Raw genomic sequence first — 8,242 nt, 5'->3', positions numbered from 1 at the left:
TCTCTCACCGGTTTTGGTGTTCCTTCTCTTTCTCCTGAGGTACTCTTTCTCAGTAATCTCCGTTCATTTCAGCTTCAGATCAAGTTTCATCTTCTTTATGGCTTCCTCTCTCACAGCCTCCAGTTCCAGCTTCTCTGGGCTGAGGTGCTGAACAGACTCTGACTTCTGGTGAGGAATTTCCAGTAGCAGACATTTATTAATAGCCTGTAACTTCCTGACAGATTTGACATATCGGTATTCAAGTGAATTGGACTGACGAGGATTGAAGATAAAATTCATCCTGGTCTGGTTTGGGGAGTCAGTAGCTCAAACAAGCTGAGGCAGGTACAAGAAGGCCATGGGTCAACTCCCGGATTGAAATGAAAATCAACTTTACTAAAGGTGTCAAAAGAAAATACTGTAAGAATAGAATAGAATAGAATAGAATAGAATAGAATAGAATAGAAAGGGAACTTGGAGGTCTTCTACTCCAGCCCCCTGCTTGAACAGGAGAACCTATAACATTTCAGACAAGCGACTGTCTAGTCTCCTCTTAAAAACCTCCAGTGATGGAGTGCCCACAACTTCTGGGGGTAAGCTGTTCCACTGGTTAATTGTCCTCACTATCCGGAAGTTTCTCCTTAGTTCCACGTTGCTTCTCTCTTTAGTCAGTTTCCAACCGTTTCTTGCCTGCCCTCTGGTGCTTTGGAGAATAATTTGACCTCACCCCCTCTTCCTTGTGGCAGTCCCTCAAATACTGGAATGCTGCTATCATGTCTCCCCTATTTCTTCTTCTTTTTAGACTGGCCAGACCCAAGAAAGGAAGACTGGTTGAAAATCATGCGGGGGCGGGGCCCGAAAAGAAGTGCGCACTCCACTGCGCAGCTGGCATGAAACACTCCCCCCCCCTGAAGCTTCAGCCCCACCCCACCCCACACTGAAAAGATCCCCCCTGCCACTTTCCCAGCTTCTCGCTCTGCTCCGAACTATCTCCTCCATCGGGCGAAGTCAAGGGAGACTCTGCCCGGAGACCGATGACGCTGCAGAAGGGAGGGTTTTCATTGGTACTTCCGCTTTTCTGAGCCCTCCCAATTACGAAGTCCCAGAAAAATGCCCCCTCACCCCCCCATCCTCTTTACCGGGGTTTTCCTTCCCCGCTTCGCTTCCAGGGAACTGGCCCAGCGCGCCCCCCCACAGCAGCAGGGAGACCCCGGCAGAGCCCAGAGACGCCCCCAGCCCCAGAGGTGGAATCGTGGGGGGGTCTGGAGTGGGGGCGGGGGAGGCGTTTTCCTCGGACTTCAGAACTGGAAATGCCCTGAAGGAGAGAAACCAATGAGAAGTCTCCCTCCTGCAGCGTCATCGGTCTCCGGGCAGAGTCCTTTGTGACTTCACCCACCGGCAGACAAAGCGAAGGCGATCCTCGGCTGCCGGGAGGGACGTCTCCCCTCCATCCCCAGGGAGGCCGCCCTGCTCTCGCCCCCACCCCAGAGCCCTGGCACCTTTTGGAGGGGGGAGATGGACGTGAGGGGGAGATTGTCTGGAGGAGGGGGGAGCCGAGGGGATCAGGGCCCCGAAGAGGGGGGAGGGGACGCTGGGTGCGAATGGGGCAGGAGCCTCTCCTGCCTTGTGAGGGGCTCAAACCGGCTTCGATCCTGGAGAAAGAGGCCCGGATGAAGCCAGGAGAACCTCCAGCTCCAGCAGCTTCCCAGCCACAGAAGAGGCTCTCCAGGGGAAGCAGGAATAGGGGGTCTCTGAGGGGTCCCCTCCATCTGACAGGGCTTGGAGAGATTGAGGAGGAGGGGGGTCCTGCCCCTTCCCCTCCCTGGGATCTGCCCACCCTCCTCCCGAACCGGTTCTGGCTTCAGACCTAAACTAGCCTGGATGGTCAATCCAGAATCAGGGGAGACCTCAATCCAGGGAGGGGGAGGGGAGAAGGGAGGATCTCTGAGGGGGGGGCAGGAAAGAGGAGGAGGAAGAGGAAGGAAGGAGGAATTCCAGGATTTTTCCTACAATATAAATTTTATTCTTTTATAGCAAAGTGAAGGATTCGTAGGAAGAGTAATGGAGATGAAGCTGCTGTGGGTTCAAAGCTGGGAGAGATTTGGAGTTCTGGACTGACAGGCAGGCCCAGAGTCCCTGGGGTCAGTCTAGATGGTCTCCCTCCCTCCCTCCCAAGAAAGGGAGGCCCTGAAAGGAAAGGAGAGGGGGTCTCAGCAGGAGAAGCTCCAGGCTGCCATTCTCCTCCATTTTTTCAGAGGAAAAGCCACAAATTCATCAGATACTAAAAAAAAACCCTTCCTTTCCCATCAAGAAGCAGGAAGGATGGCAGGATTAATTCATGGGTGCTGTAGAAAAATGAGATGGGGGAAAGTGAGAATACAAATGTAAATAACTTATTATTCCTCTTTTTCAGCCCCCCCCCAGACAAGCCTACATTGCAGGAGGTGTGATTGATAGGCAGGGACAGAATGAGGGAGAATCACCCCCCCTTTTCAGGGAGGAAAAGGATGCAAAGGACCAGCGACCATGGAGGTGGCAGCAAGGCTGGGTGTCACTTTGCCAGAAATTGTGTGAAATGTCACAAGGAGACTTCCCTTCCCTTTTGCAATTTCCCCAGACTTGGAAACATCCTGGGCCACATTTAAGTGTTTATGTGTGTGTTTTTTTTTTGATTGCAATGCACTTTCAGGTCTCTGTAAGGAAAAGCTGCCCCAAATTTCAAAAAATTGTGTTATCCACAGCAAGGAGGTTTTGTTCAGGCACATTTTTTTACAAAAAAGTAACAATTAACAAATGTTAAAGAAACATCTATAACCTGGGGAGAAACTCACCTGCAGGAGGCTGGATGGGAGTTGCTGGAAGGAGAAAAAGAGTCAATCAGGACCCTTCATGGGCTAGAGGACTCAGGGTCCCCCTCCCCATCGATAGCCCATAATAGGTTGCACAATCCTCACTTATACAGTAGACTCTCAAAGAACAGAATTTCCCAAGCAAATTTCCAAGGGGACCTCCTTGCCATCTGCTAAGCTTCACGAGATGCCTCCCCTGGATGGTCCCCTCCCCACAATCCCTTATCCAGCCCCCCCAGACTCACCTTTCTTGCTCGTCAGGTGGAGGGAGAGCCCCATGGCAAAGAACATCACCCCAATCAGGGCCCCCATAATCCCTGTCCAGAGTTTGCTCCTGGCAGAGTTGGAGGAACAGGGCTCTGGGGAAGGAGAAGGAGCCTCCCCTGAGCAGGAGGATCAAGGCCAGTTTCCCCCCCCAGGAGGTTCCATCCCAGCTCCCCCCACAAGGAGGGTCTCTCCCCCCTTCTCAGGCAGGATGGGGTCCCCAGAGGAGGAGGGGAGGGAGGGGAGGGGCTCACCCCACTGGACGGTGATGGGGGCCTCCAGGCTGGCGTGCCCCACCTGGCAGGCGTAGACGTCCCCCCGCTGGGGCTGGGTCTCCAGCATCACCTGGAGCTGCCAGTGTTCAGTCAAAACCCCTTGTTCCCCCTCCCCAAAGGCCACGCCCTCCTCTTCCGGCCGCCCGTTCTTCAGCCACCAGACCTCGATCTCCACGGGGTAGAAGCCCCTGGCGGTGCAGAGGAGGATGGTGTGGGGGGAAGCAGGGTTCAGCTTGGTGGGGGAGATGGAGACGGTGGGCTTGGCTGGACGGGAGGAGGAGGAGGGACATGGGAGAGACACAGGAGGGTCCAGAAGAGGAGACCAAGTTGGTTAGTTGAGGCCAAGACCCCTTTTCATTCCTGAAAATATTCTGTTTTGAGTCATCTTCCAAAGCAAATTACAACAATTGAAAAGGATTTTGAAAGAAGGAGAAACGTAATTCTTTCCTAGTTGGATAAGTTGCAGACGTCAAAAAGGAAGAATCGCCCAAATAGGCAAATCTGACAGAGATAAATGCTGGAAAAGCCATGAGGGGGAAGGAACCTCCTGCCAGATGTGATGGACGTGGGAAACCCCCCCCCTCAGGATGAGAAAGGAATACACAGCACAATTCTTATAATTTTAGAGATTTTATGAAAAGTGGTGCCACATTTTATTAACTAGATAACTAGATCAGAATATTCATTCATTGATTGATTCATTGATTGATTCGTTCATTTTATTTGCCAAAGTTGCACAACTAACGCAAAGTTGTGCAAGCACCCTCCTAGCCGTAACTGCCACCTGCTCTTTGAAAAGAAGTCATGAGTCCAGAAGAATGTCCAAAATCACAAACGGGGATAATTCAACTCCATCCAGAAAAAAGTTGGTCAGAGTCCCAGATCTTGAAGCTCCCAACACCCATAGCCCTTCGGGTCTTGCCAGTGTTCAGTCAAAACCCCTTGTTCCCCATCCAGCCCCCCCCCCAGCCCCCAGATCCCTCAAGAGAGCAGCCCCAGGGGGTCCCGGGGGGGAGGATGCTCCAAGTGGCAAAACTCTGCTGGATTAATGGAGGGGGGCTGGGTGAGCTCCCCAAGAGGGTCCTTAAACACTCCAGCTCAGAGTTCTTTGCGAACGTCTCTCTCCATTGAGGGGTTTTCTGATTAACAGTTAATTATCCTTCAACTTTTTCAGGGAAGAATTTAGGAGTGAAAATATGCTTTGCTTCCAGACTGAATTTGCGGAGAAGGAAATCTCTGTTGGTTGCCCTCAAATATTCCATAATTTCCGGAAGGAGCAAATGTCCAGGATCTCCCCGTCAAAGGCCTCTTTCCCTCCTGGGATTGTTCTGACCCAGCCTTTGCATGTAATGAGAAACTGCCCCCTCACGAGTAAAACAAACCCCTTTATTAAAACGGGGCAGGAACAATCTTTGTTCAGATTGGGTAGACGAAGCCGAAAAGATGTCGTCACCAAATGAAGCCTTTCCCCCTTCCGACACAGGGCAGGAACTGTCTCTGTTCACTGGAGACCTCCGGAGAGGAAGTCTTTCCAGGATTAGGCTAAGCAGGCAACAGCCCCTGTTCACACCTGAGGCTGAGGCAAGTTCGATCCCTGTTAGTTCCCAGCAGGGAAACCCAGTTGGCACCTCCAGTACAGAGCAAGTAGCCCGGATGCCAAGGAAGCCGACTTGATTGGTCTATCCTGGAAAACGAAGGGTGGTCTGCAAGAACCGGCCACTCCCAAACCCTCCTACCCATGTTTTCCCGAAAATACCAAGTCTTATATTAATTTTTGCTCCAAAAGACACATTAGGGCTTATTTTCCGGTTAGGACTTATATACCGGGAAATACGGTACTAAATGTGTCCGTCTGGCTGACGATCTTAACTGGGGCTTAATATTACCAGCATCCTGAAAAATCATGCTAGGGCTTATTTTCCGGTTGGGTCTTATTTTGGGGGAAACGGTATTTATTTCCCAGCCAGGGAGGGACTGGCTAGCGTCTAGGTCCTCTTCTCCCTGAGAGTCAGGCTAATTATTGTCTTCCCTTCCTCTCCTCTCCTCCCCTCCCTTCTACTTTCTCTACACTTCTGTGCATCTGGGACGGCCCCATCTGCTCCTACCCCTCACTCAGCTCAAGCCCCAAAGACAGCTGCCTCTCTGCCGGGGCCCGGACAGACGGCGCCAGCTCTGTATCTGCCTCTGATTCTGCTTCCTTATCAGGGCCTTGCAAAGGCTGTGAGGTGGACCCAGGCTCCCCCTCCCGCTCCTCCTCGCCTGACTCTGCTGCTGGTGCTACTGGACCACAACTGGGATGTGGCAGTTTTCTTCTTGTAAGAAGAAACAACTTAATTAGTTCTGTGGCAGCACATTATTTTTGGAGAGTCTGGGCGGACAGTGGGAACATTAAACTCAACGCATTCTTAAGTGATGATGCTTGAAAGAGTTTTCGGATTCTATCAAAGGAGTAAAACTTTCCTGGAAACACCGAAGGGCAACACGGGCAGCTAAAATCCTTGATTTGCACAAGGCTTGGCCTCTGAAACCCTATCAGTGGATAAAAAATTAATAAGTATGCTATTACACGAAGAATTAATATTACACAAATACATCTAGACAGCTTGCAAGAAATCTGGAACAGGAACTCAAACAATCCATGGCTTCAGGGCTGAAGGAAAGTTGGATGTGTTTCTTAGGATCCAACATTCAGTTTTAATGTTTGTGGGTGTTTTGGGACTCTTTGCCCCCCAAATCAGGAACCTTCCCAGAGGGAAGAGATTTGGCTGCAGGTGAAGCCAAGTCTGTTGCCAAAAAGGGGGCTTCAAGGGGTGGCTTTTCTCCCAGTCCCTCAAAATTGGCTGAACAAAATTTCTCAGCCTTTGAATCAACTTCTTCTCAAGGCAGAGGAAACACCAGACCAGGATTCTGTGTGATGTGAGGGGGGGGTTACATCTAGATTTAAGCATTAAATGATGGTTACAAATCCTAGCCTGCTTCCTTTATTCATTTGTTTGCTTGTTGGACTTAAAAGCTGCCGGAGGGCAAATGACTCTGAAGAAAGAATGAAAAGAAGCAAAAGATCCATATAAAGGGGGACAACAGGCAAAAGAGCCTCCACTAATTCTTTTTCTATTTTGAGTATTAAAAAAAACAAAAACCCAGTTTTTATCCTAACAGGCCAAAAAAGCATTTCTAGGTCCCAGAAAGGGAGAAGAGGGCTGAAAGACGCCCCCTGGAGGAGGGAAGGGGAACTTTTTCGGTCCCAGCGGTAGGCAAACTTGCTGGGGGGGGGGGTTGCTGGGGGAAGGAAAGAAAGAGGGGGAGGGGAGGAACTTCCTGCTGAACCTCCCCCACCCTCTCCAGTTGGAAAAATTCAGGCAGAAGCTCAACTGGTCCAGCAATCCGATTAACTCTCTGCAGGCAACGTTGGATCTAAAGGGGGAGGAAATGTGGGGGGAGAGGGGAAGGAAATTTCTGGGCTGGAGGGAAAGTAATATCCATACCTCCCTCTCTCTCTCTTCTTTTGGGGTGCGCGGAATATGTGGAGGGGGCACAATGAGGGCATCTGGACTGACACTCCTGAAGTCTCCCAGCCCTAGAACCCCCACCATCTCTGGGTCCCCCCAACTTTTTTTCTTTCTCCTAATCTTCAGCCCAACTACCTGCTTTGGATGATTTTTGAGGATCCTGTTTCTTATCCCCCTCCCCCAAAAGACCCCCTACACCCGCCCCGAGGAGAGACTCAAAGGGAGGGTCTCCAGCCCCCCTCACAATAGGGATTGTTTTGGGGAGCCATAGGGGAGCAATTCAGAGCCCCCCAAATCCTTTCTCACTTCCCCCCCTCCCTCCAGGTCCCGATAGAGCAACGGGGGATTATGGGGCGGGGGTTTCTTGGCCTCCTCCCCAAATTCAGAGCCTCCCCCAAAAGGGACCGAAGCTCAACTCTTGCCTCAAATTTTGGATTCGGGAAGAAAAGCGGAGGTTTCTGAAAAAGCAAAAACACTTTTGCTAAAATGCAGCTTTTTCCTTGTGTGGATTCTGGTGTGAAAATGCCTCAGTTTTCCTCTTTCGCTTTCCGTCCCCTTCCACTTTCAATGCAGGCGACTCCGACCCAGCCACTTGGGGGGGGCGAGAGAGGGCCCCGGCTGCGACATCCCACCTCGGCTACAATCGGGAAAGAGGGGATCCCTCTCCGCCCTCCTGCGGGGGAACTGGGGAGGGAAGGGGGAGGAGACCACGCAGAGATCGAGGCTGTTGCAGGCTCCAGTCACTCTTACCGTCTGAAGACCTAACAGCTTTCTTCCCCCTCTCCCCCCACGAGTATTGGGGGTGCTTCCCAGCCCCCTCCCCAAATCTCCTCCTCCCCCCGCCCAGCCCCTTCCTTACCGGGGATTTCCTTCCCCCCTTGGCTTTCGGGGATCCGGGCCAGCAGCAGCATCGGGGAGCCCAGCGGAGCCCATGGATGCCGCCCCGCCAGCGCCCCCAAAGAGACAAGAGACAGAGACACGAAGGCTCCCAGCCCCAGAGGCGGAATCGGTGGGTCTGGATTGGGGGGAGGAGGCATTTTCCTCGAACTTCGGAATTAGGAGGGCCCAGAAGAAGCAGGAGGACCACTTGGAATTCTCATTTCTGCAACGTCATCAATCTCCGGGCAGAGTCTCTGGAGACAGGTTGTTCCACTGGTTAATTGTTCCCACTGTCAGGAAGTTTCTCCTTAGTTCTAGATTGCTTCTCTCCTTGATTAGTTTCCACCCGTTGCTTCTTGTCCTGCCTCCAGGCGCTTTGGAAAATAGCTTGACTCCCTCTTCTTTATGGCAACCCCTGAGATATTGGAACACTGCTATCATGTCCCCTCTCGTCCTTCTCTTCATTAAACTAGACATACCCAATTCC

This window comes from Protobothrops mucrosquamatus, unplaced genomic scaffold, assembly GCF_001527695.2.
Source record: "Protobothrops mucrosquamatus isolate PMUCROS unplaced genomic scaffold, P.Mucros_1.0 scaffold1261, whole genome shotgun sequence".
Lineage (NCBI taxonomy): Eukaryota > Metazoa > Chordata > Lepidosauria > Squamata > Viperidae > Protobothrops > Protobothrops mucrosquamatus.
The sequence above is the reverse complement of the archived record's forward strand: the minus strand, read 5'-3'. Positions refer to the sequence as shown.